Below are 22,159 nucleotides of genomic sequence, written 5' to 3' on the forward strand. Positions count from 1 at the left end.
GGTGTCGTTTCGCAGATCACGGAGATTCCCATAGGAACGAATGGACTTTCGGTTGACTCGCATACATACATAGAGCTATGTGGAAACTAGTGTTTGACTATTAAAATGAGCAGGGAGGTGTATTGCATTTGGGATTGACTCAAAATAAACAACAGTGTCCGTAGTACGTACTGTATTACAGTAGGTACCAGATCTTTTTTTGGCTCAATAGTTTCCCACTTCTCATAAAATGCAACTCACTGCTTCATTCTAAACTCTTCGCTAAAACTCCTGCACTTTATTTTGAAGTAATGTGACTTTATTTAATTACACTTATTCAGCCATTTCTAGAAAATTCTTTAAAATATTCCGCTGTTTATGCAACTACAACTGATGACCTGCTTCCCAGCACAGGCTGAAAATGCCTGGGAAGAGATTTAGGTGATGAATTTTTGTAATTATATCATAATATATATGAATACATTTAGTGAGTAATACCTACTCCTGTTATGTAAAAACTCGATCTGCTCCTTGTCGTGTGAATGCAGACATTAAATATCCCCCCGTGTGTTGCTGCATGTGTGTATACTGTAGGTATCCGTCTGTGTGTCGACATATGTGTACGTTCATGTTTGTGCTTACCGGTGTGTTTGCGTGTTCTTCGACCAGCATCTCACAGATCTGAGACAGAAGTGTGTCGGTACCTCAGGGAGCGCGTTTCACTTCACTTCTTCAATGGCTGTCAGACCCGGCCAAACGCTAGCAGGCGCAGAGGGAATCCTCGCTACCTGCCGACCCCCATACTGTACAGCACCTGCAAGATCTGCAGTATGAGGGACGTGGGAAAATCTGCTTTGTTCTTTGTCAACCGATACAACACAACAGAAATGTAACCTTTACCCACTTCATAAATACTTTACCATGTTTTATATGCTGTTCTAAACACAATGGCCTCTACATTTAGAGCGGTTGCATTAAAGATTATTAGCAATGCAAACAATGTGACAAAGAATCCAGCTGAGATAACGCACTATAAAGGTGAGACTGAATACAAATATGCACCTGCTTATATCATGAACTTTCATAGCAGTTAAACATATTATTTATGTACATATCAAACAAACGAGGCAGTGTGTTAATTACTAAACTAAACTCACAGACATGAGAGTGTATGATATCGATCTTCTCATCTAACTCTTGGCAAGAAAGTTAATATTTCTATCATTTACCAAAATCTACTAATTGGAAATACACATTTCAAGCTTCAATCCACAGATCATGTACAGTCTAAAATTGGGTCGCGTCTATGTTAAAGCTGAAGTAGGCGAGATTGGAGCAAATATGATTAAGTTATTTTTATAAAACGGTTGCTATATCGTAACAGTAGTACATGAAACAGGTAACCTGAATAAAAATCATGTGCCTCTGTGTCCTCCGGTGCTTCTAATAGCATCTGCAAGATTTCACAGACCGGAGGACAACAAGCAGTTAGAGCTGATCTGAGGTCTGCTGCCCATCTGCTGTCTATGAGAGCCGGCTGTCAATAACTCACAAACTCCAACTGAACGGTCAAACTAGGCAGCGCTGATCAAATATGAATCAATATCATGTTACGTTAATGTCTATTTCTCTCCTCAAATGTTTTCAGAATCATCTTGTAGTGCACGGTTTAGCTGTAAAATTAGAAAGTTTGTGACCCAGCTGTTGAGATCAGGTTGAGATGGCTTGAAGGAACGCCAAGTACCGGTCATATGACCGGAGCACAGCCAATAGGAACGCTCTCTCTCTCTGAAATGACCTGTGATTGTTCAAAGTCCACCGTCACGGGCTAGATCTTTTAAAGCCTGAAAACAGAGCCATGAGGAGGTGCAGAAGTCTAGTTTTCTCTCAGAACACTTGAATTACAATATGCTGAAAGGTTATTATGGACTTTTTGCCCAATGATGCCAAAAAATTGTTGCCTACTGAAGCTTTAAATCAATACATGGATGAGTCAACAAAATCGTATGAGTGTTCATCGACTAAGAATTTCTTTGGTCAAGTTTAAATATAATCAGAGCAATGCTGTTGAAATAAGAGTTATTTGTAGCCTTGGCCCTTAAAAACATTACTCTTTCAATCTTAGATCTTCAATCTTTATCTTAGATGTCTTCTTACCTGTAAATCATCAAATCAATGCCTACTGGGTGTTTTTATCCAACATATCAGAGTCCACATGCTGAGACATACATGTGGTCATTTCAGTTGTGCCTCATGTAGCGCAGGGAACACGGTGTTTGAATGCAGATCCTGTGGATAGTGCTGTTGTGGGTCTGTAGAGAGGTAAATAACACGTGTTTGTCTCCTTTGAACATTAATTCAGTTTTCATTTTTCTGTTTTTGAGTAAATTCAGTTAAGCTGGTTTAAAACCCCGGCCGCCGGTGTAGTGATTGTGTGTTTGCCAAACTGGCTTGGAAACCTGCCTCTTCCATTATTGTTGTCTTGACCTTATCCAATATACAAACCTCACATGCATGTCCCGCGCTCTCTAATCTGATAATATGGAAAACTATCTCAGGTCAATCAGGAAATTACATCTGGCACCCGTCCAGGGATTACGGCGGCAGGCGTTGGACAAAGCAGTGTAGTATTATTGTTGATTTTGGATTATGGAGGCAGCAGAGCGATGACCTATCATGCTGTTGTTGATACAGCTTTTTGGTAACGCCGGTCCCGCTCTGACTTCTGTTGCACACACAGTTATTCCATCTGGCTCACTCGTCGTGTGAAGCTGGGGTTTGATGTTCACCGTTGCAGCGTAGTCGAGGGGAAACCGCCAGTTAGCGAGCGTCATGGTGGGACCGCTCCGCTGCACCGCGATGATGTTCGGTCACAGGCGGCTGCAGATGGGGTTGTGTTTGTTTATATGCACAGGAGATTGAAACATATGTGAGTTGAGATTGCATTGTGAAACTCTGTGTGAAATGTATATGTTTACATGCGTGTGTGCAGGTGTTGTGCAGCTCAGCCGTGTCTTTTCAGGAGGTCTGACAGGCAGCCACAGTGAGGGGTTTTCCAGTGGCTGTAGTTTTGAGCCTGACAGCTCAGTGACACATCATTACATATTGCTCAAGGCAGTGCAAGCAGCAGTGACCTTTTATGCTGCTGCTGAGTTCCCTGCACATGCATTCATGTGTATGTATGTGTGGGAATGCTGCCATATATACGTGCATCATGTTTGTACTATCTACTCTTTAATTAACTTTCTGGGTTCATACCTCTTCTGACATTCACCACTGTTTTAATGGTGTGTGTATTATGAATGGTTTCGCCATGTGCACACACACACTGTATATTTCCTTAGCAACCGAATCCTGAATCCGTCTTGGCCCTTTTTACATTTAGTTTTTCTTCATTCTGCATTAGGGCTGTCAAAGTTAACGCGATAAAAACACGTTAACGCAAATTTATTTTTGGTTGTAGAAGGCTCATTTTTAAAGATACTGTCACCATATGAAATTGACTACCGGATGCCAGTAAAACTAGGGGTGTAAGATAATTTCAATACACATGAGTATCGCAATATTATGTTGTGCGATACTGTATTAGATTTTTAATTAACCTCTTAAAAATCCAGCTGCTATTTGATATTTCGAAGGTTGTAGCGGGCTCAGTTTTAAAGCTAGAGTGAAGATACTGTATCATATGAAACTAGAAAACCTAATGAATCCATTGGTACCAGCCATGTCATACAAGCTTGTCAAGAAGGAGGCTAAATAACGCTCCAAACTTGTGCAAAATTTTGGTGATGAAAAACTGGCATGGTCATTTTCAAAGGGGTCCCTTGACCTCTGACCTCAAGATGTGTGAATGTAAATGGGTTCTACGGGTACCCACGAGTCTCCCCTTTACAGACATGCCCACTTTATAATAATCACATGCAGTTTGGGGCAAGTCATAGTCAAGTCAGCACACTGACACACTGACAGCTGTTGTTGCCTGTTGGGCTGCAGTTTGCCATGTTATGATTTGAGCATATTGTTTATGCTCAATGCAGTACCTGTGAGGGTTTCTGGACAATATGTGTCATTGTTTTGTGTTATTAACTAATTTACAGTAATACATATGCATAAAGCAAGCATATTTGCCCACTCCCATGTATAAAATACTTGACAAATCTCCCTTTAAGGTACATTTTGAACAGATACAAAATGTGAGATTAATTTGCGATTAATCACAATTAAATATTTTAATCGATTGACAGCCCTAACTGCAATATAAAGATACACGTATATTAGTAAGATGACACACATGGTCTTACAGGGCGTAAAATACAGTATCACAATAGAATGATGTTAATAATTGACGGATTCTTACCACAGTAGTCTTTTCTCTCACACAAAATTACACAACTAGCTCAACTACATTTGAGTGACAAATTAAAATGTCTTGGGCTACCACAAGCCTCAAGAACAGATTCAGTGCTTTTTGTCAAACTGTAGGCCGGGGAGATGAACACCATTTTTTCCAAAAGATATTCCCTCATTTGGGGTTTTGATGATGGCGGTGGAGAGCGCTGTCTAACATATCCGTCTCTTATAGGTATCCCAATAATAAACCCTTTTTCAAAGTAATTTACAGTACATCCTTTCCTCTTGATCAAGAATCCAGGTCAGTTTAGCCTGCTCAGTATTTTTAGACATGTCACAGAGCATGACGGGATGTTAATTGCTTAATTGTATTATGCGCTACATCTGTATGGAGGCATCTGTGTTTGTTATGTTTCTCCTCTCATTTATTCAGGTCTTTATCTGGCTGCAGAGCTCGGAGGTCAAATGAGGTTAACTAGCAAGCTAATCGCTATTTATGAGGGAAAACACCAATAAGTGTCCATATTAACTAAGCTAGCACTTTGCTGTAAACACATGACAATAGTTAAAGGTCTAATAACAACATTAACATCACTGATGCTGTATTAATACGGTTAATAAAGTTAACAGCAAGCTAATTCACTTCAGCTTGGTGTCCAACATGATCTCAGCCATATTCGTCATATGTTGCCGCTTTTGTGTAGTATCTTGACACTGAAGGTTTGCAGGTAACGCTTTAACACAAGGTTAACATTGTAAAACAGTGGCAGTTAGGTTGAGGTAACAAAACCACTTGGTTAGGGTTAAAAAAATATCATAGTATCATGGTGTGGCTTAAAATAAGTACGCTTGTAATGGCCGTAACATCATGTGACCCATAGCGTTACGTGACATAACGTCAGTAAAAATAACTCAACAACTTTTGGCTTCGCACGGGACACGAACGCTGGTCCCCTAAGTACCTGTGTTTGTTTGACTCATCCACCCTTAGAGGACTTCTTGCTTGTAAATACTACGCCCGTTGCTCTGAGCGTCTAATAATGACGCGGATGAGTTTACATTAGAGTTAGTTGAAATCCCGTTACATCTCATACAAACGCTAAAGGGTAACTTGTGCATCGGTACGAAGACACCAAAGCCCACTGCCCAAGCATTGGCATTTGACGCTCGCGGGAAGGCGTTTATATAGCACGACATTACAAGGACATTCCGCGTGTCATAGGGACGCATTTTAGGCTTTTCACGTGTCATTTTTACGCCACACATCAAAACTATGGTGACAACCTCAGTTCGGTTTAGGCAACAAAACCATTTAGTTAGGTTTAGGAAAAATGTCATGGTTGGCCTTAAAATAAGTACCTAAACTAAGTAAAATACATACGGAAACAACGCAACATAACTACAGAAAACACGTCATAAACGTCACTAAAAACTACTGAACAAAACCACCAAGTCTCCTGGTTGAAAGTCCTGTGTTTGTTGGACCCATCCACCTCCCTTTCCATCCACTACAAGCGGCCTTTCTCGCTTTTTATTCTACGTCACCAGCATTGAGTGTAGCTTATTTACACTCATGCATTTACATTGCAGTCAGTACAGTACCTGGTGTACAAATGACACGGCAAAAGCAAGAAAGGTGCTCTTAATCTCATACTTAACTTTAAAAGAGTAGTTCAATATTTTAGGAAATACACTTATTCCCTTTCGTCAGAGAGTTACATGAGGAGATTGATACATCTCTTATTGATAAGGTTAATGCTCACGCCAAAAGCTGGTTAGCTTAGCTTAGCTTTAAGACTGGATACAGGAGCACATAACCTCCCTGTAAAACCACAATATGTTGTTTTTACACTTAGGTTTTTGTACGTATCAGACAAACAAGATATAGCATGTTAATTGGTGAGCTTTTGTTGCCTTCGGACAGAGCCAGTGCCAGCTGTTTCCCCATGTTTCTAGTTGTTAACCTAACCTTAAGCTAACCAGCTGCTGGCTGTATCTTCATGTTCACCATACAGATAAGAGAGTGGTATCAATCTCCTCATCTAACTCTAAGTGAGTAAGCATATTTCCCGAAATGTAAAACTATTCCTTTAAGATATATGCTTATGACAGATATGAGAGTGATAGCAGCACTCTCCCTACAGGTCTCTCTTTGCTCTCAAAGGTCTTCACACAAGGACATTATTGTCTTTTTCTTTCCATCCTTTCATTCAAACCGGACTGACCTAATATTTTGGACGTGAGTGGCCTGGGATGGCATCCTTTCTCAAAATTCAAAGCGCATATGTGTGTTTTTCCCTCCTGTCGTCTGGCTGCGAGGCGAGGCAATATCGAGCGAAGAAAGTGTTGACTCAGGGGGAAGGAAAGTGTCAGATTAATAACGAAGACAGGCCATGAGAGGCAGCGGAGGAAGCAATGGAAATTAGACAGGGTGTCCTCATAGTTCAGCCGTCTGAGACGTGTGCCGTGTATTTGCAATGTTGCAGGTTTAAATCAGGCTCATATAGCTGTTTGTCATCCCGTGTCGCTCTTTTTTTTCCACTGCGCACTGTCTAATGAGAGCAAAAAGGCCGACAACATTTTAATTTTTAATAACAAAGACGGGTCATGACAGGCGGTGGAGGAAGAGGGGAGATTAGATGGGGAGAGAGTCCCTGGATGAGGAGAGAGGCAGGTGGGTTAGAGCTGCAACCGATGATCATTTTCATTATTGATTAATCTGTCACCAGTGGTAGAAAGTATATAAGTGTATTTACTTATTCACTACAGTACTGTGCAGTACTTAAGTACAAATAGGAGGAACTGGTATTTGATTACTTCCATTTTCAGCCCAGTCGCTAGGAAAAAATGTTGAATGTCTACGTTTTTGCATTCAGATCAGGTCAAAGAATGAGTGACGTTGTACTGTATATTGGGTGACAGTTGACAGTTGAAAGTTATGTGGTATAATAACGAGTATAACAAGTGGGAAAGTCCACTGAGGGCGGGTGGGTCAAACAAACACAGGACTTTCTCCCAGGAGGCCGCTGTTCGTGTCCTGTGTGAAACCAAAAGTCAACGTTGACTTTACACTTGTTATGTAACGTTGTTATGCTTGTTACGTAACGTTACGTAAGAAAGTCCCCTAAGGGCAGTTGTTATTTATTTACGTTATTTATTTACGTTACTTACATTGTTACGTTACCTTGTTACGTTGCGTTGTTACGTTATGTTGTTATGTTGTGTTATGTTACATTGTTACGTTGCGTTTTTACGTTGCATTGTTACGTTGCGTTGTAACGCTGCGTTGTTACTTTGCGTTGTTACATTGTTACATTGTTACATTGTTACGTTACCTTGTTATGTTATTTTGAACACAAACAATGATCTCTTTTCTAACCATAACCAAGTAGTGTTGTTACCCTAAACCTAACCAATCTTTTCACAACATTAACTACATGGAATTGTGCGTTTCTGCAAGCGTGATACGAGAATGATATGAAACATATTTATGAAACATATTTTTGGTTCAGAAACGTAGACATTCAACGTATCCCGTGGTTTGCAGAAACGTACAATGCCAACATTTTTTCTGGCGACTGGGTTGCCATTTTACAGTAAAATACTAGAGGTTACTATAAACATGAATATTTTGTACAGAAAATATGATCAACTTATAAAATATGATGCAATATTAAAGCTTAAACTATTGAACAGAATAGTTAAAATATGGTATATGTGTCTTAACCACTCAGCTTATAGACGCCTCCCTTTTACTTGTAATGGTTTCATTGTGTGGTATTGATACTTTTACCAAATCTATTAACTGTTTAATCTATAAAATATGGAAAAAACATGAAAATGTCCATCACAAGTTCCCAGCAAGATGACATCTCTGAATTACATATCCTGTCCAACCACAAGTCCAAAATCCAAAGATATGAATTGTACAATGATATAAGACAGAGAGGAGCAGCAAATTCTCACATTGAATAAACTGGAACAGGGAGAGATTTGGCTTGATAAATGACTTAGTTAATCAAACTTCTTTATGATTAATTTTCTACTGTGTAATCAATTAATCAACTAATCGTTTCAGCATTGAGATGGGTACGAAGGAAGTACAGAGTAGAAGGACAGAGGGAACGAACGTGGACGTGAGGAGGGAAGTGATGAAGGAAAGATGGAGGAAGAGGGAAGAAAGCAGTAAAGGGAGAGAAGGAGGAGAGATAGTACTTAAGGGAAGTTGTGTATGTGTGTGTGTGTTAGAGAGGTAGTGGGGTTGAGGAGGGTATATGTGACACATACCATCAGACAGGATCAGGCTGAAGCAAATGAAGTACATGTCATCTCTCCCTGCATCCTGCATTATGCTAATGAGCCTCCTAATGCTTCTGCTGCTGCTCCTCACTGAGTACATGTAGTGAATTTAGCATGAGCACACACACACACACACACACAACAGCAAGTGTGTGAGTGCATGCACGTGTATACTGGCAAAGATATGTGCACGCACATGTAGGCCTAAGCAGACAGTCTTATATAATCCTGCATGCACACCTTTCGCATGGTTGCACAGAGTTTGTCTGTGTCCACCACCCCTCCTCCACCACCGCTTCCCTCTATGTCAGGTTTTATTTGGAAATGTCTCCACTTCTGATGATCAGATACGTACTCCATTACTCATGTTTGTTAATAGAAAAGTCACTGGCAGTGACATTATCCACCTCCTCCTCCTCCTCTTTGCCTTCCTCTCCCTCCTCCTCCTATTTACCATTTTGCTGTTGGTCACATGACATTGTGTCACTCTCTGAGTCAGGATGTGCAATCCAAAGCCAGATTTGTTTCTGGTCAGAAGCAAAAAAAAAAGGTAATTTAGCGGATTTTAAAAGGTTTGTTTTTGTGAGTGGCCCACATACTGTGATGCGTGACTTTAGCAGCAGGGAATAGTGCAGCTTTAAAGTAGAAAAACACAAAATATTTACACTGTAAATTATGTTTAATCTGTGATTTGTACATGCTTTCCCTCAATTCACCTTGTCTAAAGTACTTCTACAATAAGGTTCCAATGATTTCTTCCATTTTCCAGAGTAATCTTAAACAGTTTTCTGTCAAATATGTTCTACTTTGTGTGCCATGTTGGTGGAGAGATTTTAATGGACATAGCAGAAGAGAGTGGAGAATTGATTCTGGCACCCATTTGGAAAGTTATCAGCCGATTGAATGGGCTTTATCAGTGGTTAACTATCATTCTAATGCTTCAGATGGGCCAAACTGCACTTACCACGTGATTTGAAACTAAACAACTTTAGGTTTGGGCAACAAAACTACTTGGTTGGGTTTAGGAAAAGATTGGGTTAAAATAAGTAGGCTACGTTTGTAGGGATCTCCTGGGTGAAAGTCCTGTCTTTATTTGACCCATCCATCGACCCCAACCTCCTCCCTATGCGGACTTTTGTTGCTCTACGCCTCCTTTGCTCTCCTCATAGTTACTACGGCCACTAGAGGACGGTATCGGCGTCTTGTATTTGTATCGGTGATCAACCATGTGAATAGATGGACCCTTCTAAACCATGTCTATGAGGCTGATAACCGCTGATAACACGCATTCAATCGGCCGATAACATTCAAAGCGGGTGATTCTGGAGGTTTCACAGCAAAGCTTACTGCAACCCAACTTGTGATTTTTAGGTTGTAGCGGGCTCAACTGTGTCATACTAGCTTGCCGCGAAGGAGGCTAAATAACGCTCCAAACTTATGCTAAATGTTGGCGAGGAAAAACTGGCATGTTATTTTGTGTTGTTAATTGATTTCCAATATAAACATATACATACATTTGCTTAAAGTAAGCATATTTATCCACTCCAATGTTGATAAGAGGAGCCTATTAATTACCTGACAAATCTCCCTTTAAGGTAGATTTTGAACGTAAAAAAAATGTGCGATTAGTTTGCGATTAATCGCGATTAACTATTTTAATTGATTGACAGCCCTAATGTTTATCTAACATGATGTCATCAGTGTTTGTCCTCTTATTCATGGGGAGACAACATAACAAACTAGGTTTGGAGTTGTGAAGTGTATGGGCCATATTTGTTAACTCCTAGGTTGGTGGGAGGCCAGTGAGGGATCACATCCTTGTTTCTGCACTACAACTCTTCCTGATTGGTACAGAGGACGGTTGGGTAGCATGACCCTCCGCAGCACGTTACATCCTCCTGGAAAAAGCTCCTCACTGTTGCGTGAAAAGAAGCAGCTGGTGCGGCTGATACACATGGCTCTCCTCAACCTCCTCAGGACAAAACGGAGAGTTAGCAGGGACGAGGACTGTGGGGAGGGGAGAAAAAGGAGAAAACGGGAGTAAAACTAGGATGTTTTAATGTTTATTTTCTTTTGAAAGTAAAGTGGGTGAGCCAGATAGCAATTAAAAAATGAAATGTTGGTACAACATTTGCATCGTAAACTGTGGCATTAAGAAAGTTAAGACAGGGAAGTTACTTTACTGTGACTGACAATGTGTACTGTGTGCACACCCAGAATTACTTGTAAAGCATTTTTACACAGATTTACACCCTATACGTCATCCAGATTGTCTGAAGGTGAAGTGTTCACAAGGTGTCGTTGTATTGGTGGTTTCATCGAGGCCAGAGATACGAGGGCTGGTGTGGTCATGGTGGTTTGCTCAGATCTTGGTCGCGTGGGCAGTAGCGTTTGTTCAGCTGTCACAGGGAAGCTCCCAGTGAATGTTCATTCATATCTCGTTGGTCATATTAACAATTTATGCCAGAACATTTTTTTTTCCCTTTTGCTTTCTCAGGCTGAAAAAGGTTGACATGAATATTGACGATAGGAAATGTGCTGTGTGTCTGTGTGCACTAGAGAGAGAAAGAATTACCCGTCTTGTTTGAATGAATGAGTGGAGTCGTTCTCCTGAAACGTGTGTGGATGAGTGGCGTTGTGTGAATGGAGCTGGCTGAACCGGCATCACAGTGGGAGTTACAGAGAGTCGAGGCCAGACCCGGGTCATCACTGTGTCTTACACAACTGACAGCCAAAATATGGATGCTTTGGACAGCTCATCAAACAGAACCAGGGAGAGACTTAAAAGTTTACCTCAATATCTAAAATACCTAAAATATTCATAATTAACTCACATAAATAGTGATGCAAAGGATAAATCAGGATTCACAAATGTTGACGTCACTGTTCCTTTATTTTATAATAAAAAGGTTGCCTGTTGGTTTGCAAGAATTCACAATAAAAGGAAGGTCTTCAAGTGTGAAAAAAGGTTTTTTATTTGATATAAATTTAGTTTTGAGCATTCAGAAAGCTTAACACAAATGTGGGACAGTTGAGACTGTTTCTATTCCAAATCAAAATCATTTTTACTTTGTTTTAACCTCGCATCTCTGTTGAAGTTCTCTTGAGCAAGGCAGAGAGCATTTACCTCCCTGAAACTGACATATTAGTGTCAATAGTACATGGAAAAAGAATACATTCCCGGTCACACACATGTAATATCAATTTTTATTTTATTATTTTACTATTTTATTTAACCTTTATTTAACCAGGAAAGTCAATTAAGAACCAATTACTTTTTACAATGGCGACCTGGCAATTAAGATAAAGACGCAATGAAACTTCTTTCCATCTGATGTGATGTGTTTACCACACACTACAGTACAATGCTGCCATTGTCCGGGTTCGATTACCAGCATAGCCACAGTCATCACCATCAGCCTGCTTGTTAAGTACAATAATTTGGAGCAATTGTCTGCTGATTAGACTAAACATGTTTGAATCCATAGTGCCGTTGTGTCCGAGAGAGGAAGAGTATTGAAGGACAAACTCTCCGCCCTGATCAGATGACACTCATTTAAAACATGTCAGCCAGCTCTTCCCCGCGGGCCACGTTTTTTTTTTTCCTGCCGTGTTCCCGTCATTCCTTTCCCTCCTTGTCACATGTCATTCCTGTTTGTGTTGATTTACATCAGTCTATGTCTCGCGGCCTTCCTGCGCAGAGACATACAGATAACTCTAATGGTAACTAACTAACGACGCCTGGCTCTGGATTTGGCTCAAATTGAATGAATGAGGGTCTGTGTGCGAGGAGTGGAAAATCCAAGCGGCCGTTGCATGCCAGACGGATATAGCAGGCAGGCAGGCAGTCTGTGTACCTCCCAAGCAGATTGGAAGAGGAGGAGGAGGAGGAGGAGGTTTGGATGTGTGAACAGCTGGTGACTGAATAAAGAGGGGTTTGGGATGATGGGAAGGAAACAGTGCAGAGAGGAAGAGATGAGAGGTCAGGCAGTAGCCTAGAGATCGGCCCTGATCTCTGGTCTGCTCTGTCTTGGACACGAGTCTACCATTCTTACGTTTTTTCTTTTAGTTTATCTTTTATTGAGCTAGAGATTAGCACCATTACCTCACTGCAAAAAGCACCCCTGGTACAGAAGGAAGACCTTTTTTGATTATAACTGAGATAATAGAGCTGGAAGCATCCGAGCGGTAGTCATGAGAACAGCTGGTCGTACTCTTAACATGCAGAGAAAAGGTGCTTCCTCTCCCACAACCTTCTTGCATCTTTCATTGCAATATTTTAGTTGATACTAGCTACTAGTAAAGCAAAACATTAGGGCTGTCAAAGTTAACGCGGTAACGCAAATTCATTTTAATTCCACTAACTCTTCAACGCATTAACGCGACTTGTGATTTTTAAATAACCTCTTAAAAATCCAATGGGCCGGCGTCGGGCCCTGCCGCTATTCAATCTTCATCATAACATCATATGAAACTAAAAAACCTAAGGAATCCATTGGTGCCAACCATGTCATGCTAGCATGACATCTTGTCATGAATGAGGCTAAATAACGCTCCAAACTTCTGCTAAATTTTGGCGAGGAAAAACTCACATTGCCATTTTCCAAGTGGTCCCTTGACTTCTGACCTCAAGATATGTGAATGAAAATGGGTTCTATGGGTACCCACGAGTCTCCCCTTTACAGAATTTACAGACACTTTATGACAATCACATGCAGTTTGGGGAAAGTCATAGTCAAGTCAGCACACTGACACACTGACAGCTGTTGTTGCCTGTTGGGCTGCAGTTTGCCATGTTATGATTTGAGCATATTTTTTATGCTAAATGCAGTACCTGTGAGGGGTTCTTGACAATATGTGTCATTGTTTTGTGTTGTTAATTGATTTCCAATAATAAATATATACATATATTTGCATAAAGCAAGTACATTTGCACACTCCTATGTTGATAATAGAATTAATTAATTGACAAATCTCACTTTAAGGTACATTTTGAACCTTAAAAGTTGCGATTAATCACGATTAAATATTTTAATCGATAGGCAGCCCTCATATTTTTAAATGAAAATCTTCAAGCTTATTACTTTTAGAATAGTTGCCTTATCCATGGTTGTGTTTACAACATTCAGAATAGAAAATGTAATATGTGTGAAGGGTTTCATTCATAATAGTAGTTTTAAATTGTCTGTGCAAGAATTCTAGTCGAGTCTATTTTTGTCTCATGAGGTCAGTGACTTTGACCGCGGCAGGAACAAACCCAAATCCACACCTTTGTTTCTGACTCTTGTTGTCGTTCCAGTGGCTCCGACACTGACCCCTCTTTGATAAAAGGTTAATCCCTCAAGCGTGCACACTAAATGAAGCGTCTCCTGCTGAGTGGCAGGTCTCACTGTGGGGGGCTGCTCCTCTTCTCCTCCCAACTACTTCCTTCTTTCCCTCCCTTCCTCACATTCCCCCCCCTCCTTGCTCCGCCTCAGTATTGAGCCCAGTTGGCACACCTAGGGGGGGCTGGGAACAGGTGTTATTCCCCCCGTCAGGGGCCGCACTTGAAGGAGATGGCGGGAATGAAGTTGGCATGGAGATGACTGGGAAATCAGGTCAGCATCCTCAACTCACACACACACAAACACACCGCCAAGAGTGTCTAAATATAGCGATGTCACCGACGGGGGGTTGGACAGGAAAATAAAGTAAATGAAAGCAGAAGCATTTGCTGAAGTAGGGGATGTGATGAGCGCAGGGACGGCCTGGAGAGATACAGATATGGAAGTGGAAGATATACATAAAATGAGAGAGGTAGCGGGGGAAAATGAGGCAGGGGATGAGGATGGAAAAGGAGAAGATAGCTGGACGAGGCAAACCATATCCTCTGTGATTGTCGCTGCCACACCTTGTTAAGGCGTCCTGCTGCGTCCTCCCCACCCCTCCTCCATCCTCGGGTGCTGACACGCTGTGTTCCTGACAAACACGGTAGGGGGGACATGGGGGAAAGGCAGAGGAGCAGAGGAACAACGGCTGCAGGAGGCTCTGCCGCATTGTTCGGGCTGAATTACACGGTCACGCAGGGTGGGCAAAGAAGGAACCCGGCGAACAAGAGGGGAAGGAAGACGACACATACTGTAAAGAGGGATTAGCTCAAGCAGTAGGGGAAGGGGATGAATATGAAACAGAGTCAGACCTGGGTCAGATGGTATTTGCAAAAAGTTCTTTGTGTTTGCCGTAACTTGCCCGATGGGTGGGAGCCTGCTCGAGCACCATGAGAATACATTTATGCAGAAAAGAACAACATAAGGCTGTAACTGAAACAATAAGAGGCAGATTGCACTCTTCAACCGCAGGGAAAGTATCTGCATTTCGCTGGAGAAAACAGCCTAAATTTAGTTGTTGCCCCACAGAAAGTCCTTGCTGAGGGGTATTCCTTCCGCACAACAGCAAATTACAAAAAAAGAACAATATAATGATTAGTTGTTTTTGGGTAAATAAGTATTTTACATAATCCTCGCAGTTTCTTCAGATGTAGGCCTCGTAGAAACGCAAACGGCGATGCATAGAAGGGACTTTTACCATATGGGACTGTGGACGGGTTTCTGTGCAACGTCTTCAGAGAGATGCGTGCGCAGCTAGCGGGCAGAAAGCACGACATATCCAGCAGAGCCAAGCTCCAAAGCTGAGATGCACCAACCGCAGAAAAGATGGATTGAAAATGTTTTTTATTCCGAGAGGATCACATGTCTTTGCTAAAAACAGGAAGAGATTATGGATCCAGGCCTGATATGCAAAAGATTCTAGTCACACAGCGCTAGCAAAGCAGCGGGTGGTCATGGCGAGCTGTCACTCTCCACAGATCGATAAAAATGAACTGATCAATAACAGGGCGATCGACCCACGCTCTGAGGAAATATTTCTATATATTTAGTAGGGCTGGAACGATACACCTATCTCCCGATTTAATACTATCACGATACTTGGGTGTCGGTTCGATATGTATTGCGATTCATTGCGATTTAAAAAAGTTGAATCATACACTTCTAGGGACTTTTACTTTGGAAAATATCTAAATTAATGCAGTAAAAATGTTTGATTTTCAGCATGTATGTAGTCAGAGATGTCGTGAAGTCAAAAAAATCAAAGAATAAAGACATTTCCCTCACAAATTAGTGGTATTTTCTTTTTAATTTATAAGGGACATGTAATGTTTTATACTTCTGGTGAATATAATCCGGCTTTAAATTGCTGTAACATTACGCAAAAGTCACAACAACAAGCAGCCGTGGAAGCTAATGTTAGCCAACGCACGTTTAAATTTGAATCGGACATATCAGCAATATTATATTGACTTTTGGTGTTATGTTTCTGGCTGAGGTCTAACTGCTAACGTTAGCTAACAGCCAGTAACTAAATAGAGAGCCGTCAGGAGTCTAATGTTAATATTGTGTTATAATGTTATATTGACTGGTTGTACTAATAACAAGACCAAAATCCAAGTCTCCAGTTTTATAATAACGTTATAATGTTACCTGTTACCGTTACCTAAGGAAAAAGTGTCATAACTTGACCTCCGACCGGAGTGTGAACCAAACAAACACAGATCCCCCAAATCACACTTATGTCTGATGTAACGTTACCCATTTCATAACAGGTGATAATAATAAACAAATTTCATACCATTGCGTCATATGATAATGGTACGTGGTAGTCGGACTCTGCAGGGGACTCTGCGAAATCAACATTGATTACGACCGGCTGCCTAAGCGGTTTTGCCCCCTGAATGCTCACAAACCCATTAATGTTTGTATACAAGAAACCGGGAGGATGCAGGGAAGGAGATATGAAGATGGGGTAATGTTAAAGGGACTACTGAGCCGGATGAAAGCGAAAGATCAGGCAGGCATCTTAATTGAATAGGCATGTACAGCTGTAGAGGCCGTCCTCGAGAGGTTTTCAACAAATGTCACAGTGAATGAGGAGAGTGATGGAGGACGCGATCGATCCTTTTAGTTCCCACTGATTCCTCCACCTCTACTGCCATCCGTGCCGTCCCCTCTCTGTAGCAGAGGACTTAAATGCTCCTCCGCTGTGAGACCAGATCCCCCCCCCCCTCACTGACTGACTGACTGACTGACTGACTGACTGGCCAGATGATCTTCGTCTCCTCTCTTCCTCCAGGCAGGGAGAGCAGCATTAGACCTTTTCACCACCCCTCACTTCCTCCACTGTGACTCCCTGCCCTTTGCATGTTTCTTCTACATCGCTGACTGTTTGAGATATCCCGCTGCACACCAGCTAGCCTTTTAGTGCACTTTCCATTTAGCAGCAGCAAAAGAGGAGGTTAGCTAAAGTCTTTAATACTCAGGAGGTAGCAGCGGATCTATATTGAGGAGTGATGGAGTAGATGGAGGACGGGGCTTCATCCTGAAGAACCTGAGGTCACTGTACATTTGACATATTCTGTTTTTATTTGGTACTCTTAAAGGAACATAGTAGTTTATTACAACTTGGCTCTTATTTTTCTTTTTATGTTTTGTCGCTGGTTTTCTTTCCAACAGGGGTGAACAAAAATTGTTGGATCATCTTGCTTGTGCCTCATCAAATCTTTTCATGTACGGTTAACCAGCCTGGTGTCACTCCGAGGGCGTCAAATACCAACGCTTGGGCAGTGGCGTCCTAATACCGATGCACAAGGCACCCTTTAGCATCTATGGTGGATGGGTCAAACAAACACAGGACTTTTACTCAGGGGACCGGCGTTTGTGTCCCGTGTTAAACCAAAAGATTAGTTATTTTTACTGACGACAGTGCTACGTCACATGACGTTACGTCTGTAGCTTAAGTTACGTAACAGACGTGCTTATTTTAACCCAAACCGTGATGTTTTCTTTAACCCTAACAAAGTAGTTTTGTTGCCTAAACCTAACCGCGACCGTTTCACAATGTTAACCATGCGTTACAACGTTAATCGCATGTGAACCTTCTGCGTCAGGATACTACGCAAAAGGCTGCAAAATATGACATGTGAGGATGAGATCACGTTGCCCATAAACTTTGCATAGCTACTGACTGAAGTTATTGCCAGACTGTATGAAAATAAAAATGCAGAAACTAACTTGAGATCCATCACATTTTTCCAGCCCGGTCTCACCAAATGGTGTCTGAATGACACGGCATTTTGTCAAGTCATTTCTTGTGCAATAAAAACGCCTTTGTTGCTTTTGGCATGTCATGTCTACGCCATGTAGTCTGTGCTGACTGAAATGCAAACGCACCTGCATATATAGGCCTATGCTACGCTCAGAGCTAGTGACGTAGAATTAAAAAGTGAGAAAGACCGCTTATCGTCCAACAAACAGAACTTTCAACCAGGAGACCGGTGTTCATGTCCCAAAGTGTTGTTGCGTTATTTTGAAGTGACGTTAGAGACGTTAGAGACGTGATTTTCGTACTTATATTACATTGTTTATGTACGTATTTTACTTAGTTTACATAGTTATTTTAAGCTCAACCATGGTGTTTTTCCTAAACCTAAATAAGTGGTTTTGTTGCCTAAACCTAACCGCGTCCATTTCACAGTAACAACAGCGTTAAATGACACGTGAAAAGTCGTTTCACAACATTAAGCCTGTTGCGTAAAAGCACCGAAAAGCCTAAAATGTGTTATCATTCCAAGAGATCGGGTTGCATTTTTCATATGATCCTGCTTTATTTAACGCATCTCCTGTCACCTTTATGACAGAAATATAATAATCTTTAACAAACTTCATGATTAATTTTGACTTTCTATCCAGGAAGAAACATTTTTTATTAAATAAACCACTTTAGAATTAAACAAAATACTAAATATACCTATCTGAGGGTAGAGGTCTTTTTATTTAAAGATGATATTGCACTTAGAGTCTCTGCTCAGATGAGACTACGCTCCTGTACTTGGTTTTGTCCAGAGGCGGATGGTGAACTGAAATGTTCCTGATCTGACATGGCATTATGATAAGCTGTGATGAAGGTTCATGATATCAGTAGCTTATCAGCCCACGCAGCTCGTTATGTTTTTTAATCAGCAGCAGTTTCCGGCACCGCTGATGTCTGTCAACTGCTTGCACCTGCTGATAATGTTAAGCTACGAGGCCCCAGCCTTCCCTAAAGAGGTAAAACACCACCAAATCTCCCCTCCGCGGTCTGCGCTTAGCGGACGGATTGCACGACTCCAGCGTCCAATCCGATCTCCTGCGCTGTTAGCTAATGGTAATGAGGATTCGGGAGGACGGATGATGGCAACACGCTCCATGGGATGGAATTAGCGCCGAGCATTTCGACTTTCCCAGTGAGGCAGTGGCCCTTTTTATCCCGTCATTATTGGCGGAGACAATGATGTGGTTAATCTTTTTAAGACAACACAGCAGAGGGCCAGGAGGGAGGGAGGAGCCGTCCAATAATCTCATCAGAGACCAGAGGACATACTCTGTGATGGAGGAGAGTTCCTCCCTTACATGTCGAATCATCCTCCTCCTCCTGTGTGGATGTGTGTGAGAGGATGTGTGAGCAAGCTGGGAATACACCATGCAGCCATGTTTCCTCTGCGTGTGTGTGTGTGTGTGTGTGTGTGAAAGCATCCTTTCCTGCGTTAAAGAAAGGTGTAATGTGTCAGGAGAGCTGTCAGATGTACAGTGTACATGTGAAGTGTGAAGGGAGCTGAAGATGCTTTCCAGTACAAACTGTAGGCTGTGATGCTTCAGTATGAAGGGAAGCCAGTGATCAGTATATAGTAGGACACGTTTACAGACGAAATAACCAGAAAACATCCTCGTTATTCCCGGATAGTGTTAACTGGTGTACAGATTTTCCCATTTCTTATGTTTATCTTTATCATATTAGTATATACTTAGGTTAGTTGGTTTGTTTTTTATTAATGTTACCTTAAACAATGTATTCTGACAACAAGGTACCTGTTGAAGAGAAGCATTTAAGACATTCTACTTCTTATAAAAAGGTTGATTTCCTAGTTTTGCACTTTGACTTTTTTATGTCAAATATCCCACAGTATCAGAAATAACAAATGCAGTTTTATACCCTTAAAATGTGATCTTTCTTAACGGGAGACACATTAGAGACCTGCAATGCAAAGGTCATGTGACAACGGGAGGCAATATAGTGCCTCAATCCGAGTCAACCAGGAAGTTAGCATCGCCCTGGGTTCCCTCGACAGAAAGCCAATGGGATTTTTCTATTGGGTTTTAGATTATTGCAGAAAATGAACTCTGTGACAAAAAAAAAACGTTTATGATACTTACACGTTTTGTTCAGTAAGATAATCTCAACAAATAAACACCACTTTTATGATTTTTGAAGCATTAATGCAATCGGCAGAAGTAAAAAGCTAACGTTAGGCTATAAACGAACTACACCACGGTCGTATGACTTCATGACACCACCACTAAGCTAAAGGCGGACGTGTCGGCGTGATGACGTTTAATAGTCTCATTTAGCCACTTTTTGGCAACCGCCTTTTTTTAAGACACCTAAAAGCTTCAAAATTCACTTGTGGCATATTTACTGATGTATCTTATGCGTTAAAATCTCTCCTCTAAAAAGACAATAAACATCATTATTAATAATAATTTCATTGTTAAGTGTAACTATTTTAATGTTTTTATAAAAACTCATGAATTATTATCGTCAAAGTCACAGCCAATGGTGGTTGACAGCTCGCTAGCGCCGTTGCTAGCTCGGCTGGCTCCGTCTGCCACGTTACCCTCGTCTTGTAGGTCGTAGCGGTCCCTCTAAAGTCTCCTCTTACCTTTAAACGTTGTCTTAAATTGTACTGGAGATCCCAACATTTCTAAAAATACCAAATAAAATATCTGTATAATATGGTTTATTGAGGAAAATGTGTCTAAAATGATGCAGAAGATATTAATTTCTGTTGAAAAGGAATGGTTATAAAACGAAGTCTAAAAGTTTAAGAATAATGTTGGAACAAAGTCCTACATTATATATTATATATGTGACACTATCACACTGTGAACACTGTGAGATAGTGAGTGAATTTATAGTAAAAGTTAAAGAGGTTAAACTGCTCTATAGTGCTCCTCCTCTCTGAGACAACAGTCTTTCTGGCTCAGCTTCCAACATGATTTCTTTTCTTCCTGCGGGTTCATCTCTCAGCACCTACTGGGACAAGACTATATATGATATAGAGGACGATTGATTCAGCGAAGGTTAACCTTGTTGTTAACACCCCATTCCTCCACCCAACCCTCCTGCCCGCTGACGAAACAGTCAATCTTACACCTGCTCGCCTCCCTGGACTCCAGCTTAAGGAGTGGACAGCTGGGGCGTAAATTAATGTAAAGCAGGAGTTCACAACCTTTTGCTTTTGGCAAGCAGCCCCGTGTTGAGGCCGGAGAACTCCTTTGACCCCAATAACTACGGAGGGAAAATGTTTAGGTTGAGCCTTTTAGACTACATGCAGTGTTTTAATCCTCCACAGGGCAGGAATGAAACTGCTCTCATAAGCCGGTCAATGGAAATTCATTGGCAAGCCGTGTGACGTTTATAGCGCTTCTATGCAGCCCAAAGGCCATTGGAAGACGTTCCACAGTCATTTCTGTATAATTAGGAATTTATCAAGGGACCCGTTTTAACATCAGAAGACACCACATTGGTTGCCAGCCCGAAGGTTGGGGCCACTGGGATGTACTGTAGAGAATTGCGGTGTAAAACCTGGCCACGGGCGTGATATGTATGTGCATTAGTGGAGCCATTGTGAGTACAGGACCCCAGGCTGTGAAGGGTGATCATAATTTCATGGTGTGTTTTCTAGTGTTTGTGTCAGTGTGTGCTAAATGTGTGTGGCTTTATTATGTGTGTATATGTGTCGCCATCAAATGTCAGAGAAGTCGAGGTCTCTGGCTGCCACACACACACACACACACACCCCCCTCCAGAGAAAATCCATGTCCCTGACTATTTTTAGAGCTGTATGCCATCCACTTCTCAATCAGTGATGTCTTTCTGTCGCTGCAGCAAATCAAGTGCACCCCCCACTGCCAACCAATCACATACATAAACACACACACACACACACATTGACACACGCTTATAAGTCTATACAGTTCTTGTGAGTACCCTGATTGACATAATGCATTTCCCAACAGTGGTTCCCGGCCTTTCTTTTGCCTGTGACCACTTAATACAAAGCAATGTTATGGCTTATTCAAGTCTCATAGTGATTTTCTCCTCTGTGATTGTTTTATTTGGCTCATTTTTAGAGGCCTGCAGAGGTAAAACTATAAAATACTTAATATAGATTAGAAAAATGTCTGGAAAATAAACACAATTTTGCATAGCAGAATTTAGTTTCTTATTATTTCTGACCACTGTAATCATATTATGACCACTCATTCACATTCATATTCATCTTGCAACCCTTGTGATGGTCCTAAACCCTGAGAGGGAAACCACTGTTCTATAACCATCATTATTGGAGGTAAAACTAAGACTAAGCGCACAGAAACTGTCTGTAATAACATCACGTTGC

The 22,159-nt window shown here is 41.4% G+C and overlaps 1 protein-coding gene across 5 annotated transcripts in view; it reads left to right on the forward strand.

The window, feature by feature from the left end:
* The window catches only part of slc8a3 (solute carrier family 8 member 3), a 129,369-nt gene that overhangs the window by 46,763 nt on the left and 60,447 nt on the right, over positions 1-22,159 (forward strand). The window contains exon 1 of one of the 5 annotated variants that reach the window (XM_037747348.1): positions 14,579-14,598. The exons of the other annotated variants lie outside the window; for them this stretch is intronic. The gene's annotated coding sequence lies outside the window, so the exon portion shown is untranslated. Of the gene's footprint in view, positions 1-14,578; positions 14,599-22,159 lie in introns of those variants that run through there. 5 annotated transcript variants of the gene reach the window in all.

This window comes from Sebastes umbrosus, chromosome 16 (genome assembly GCF_015220745.1).
Source record: "Sebastes umbrosus isolate fSebUmb1 chromosome 16, fSebUmb1.pri, whole genome shotgun sequence".
NCBI classification, from domain to species: Eukaryota; Metazoa; Chordata; class Actinopteri; order Perciformes; family Sebastidae; genus Sebastes; species Sebastes umbrosus.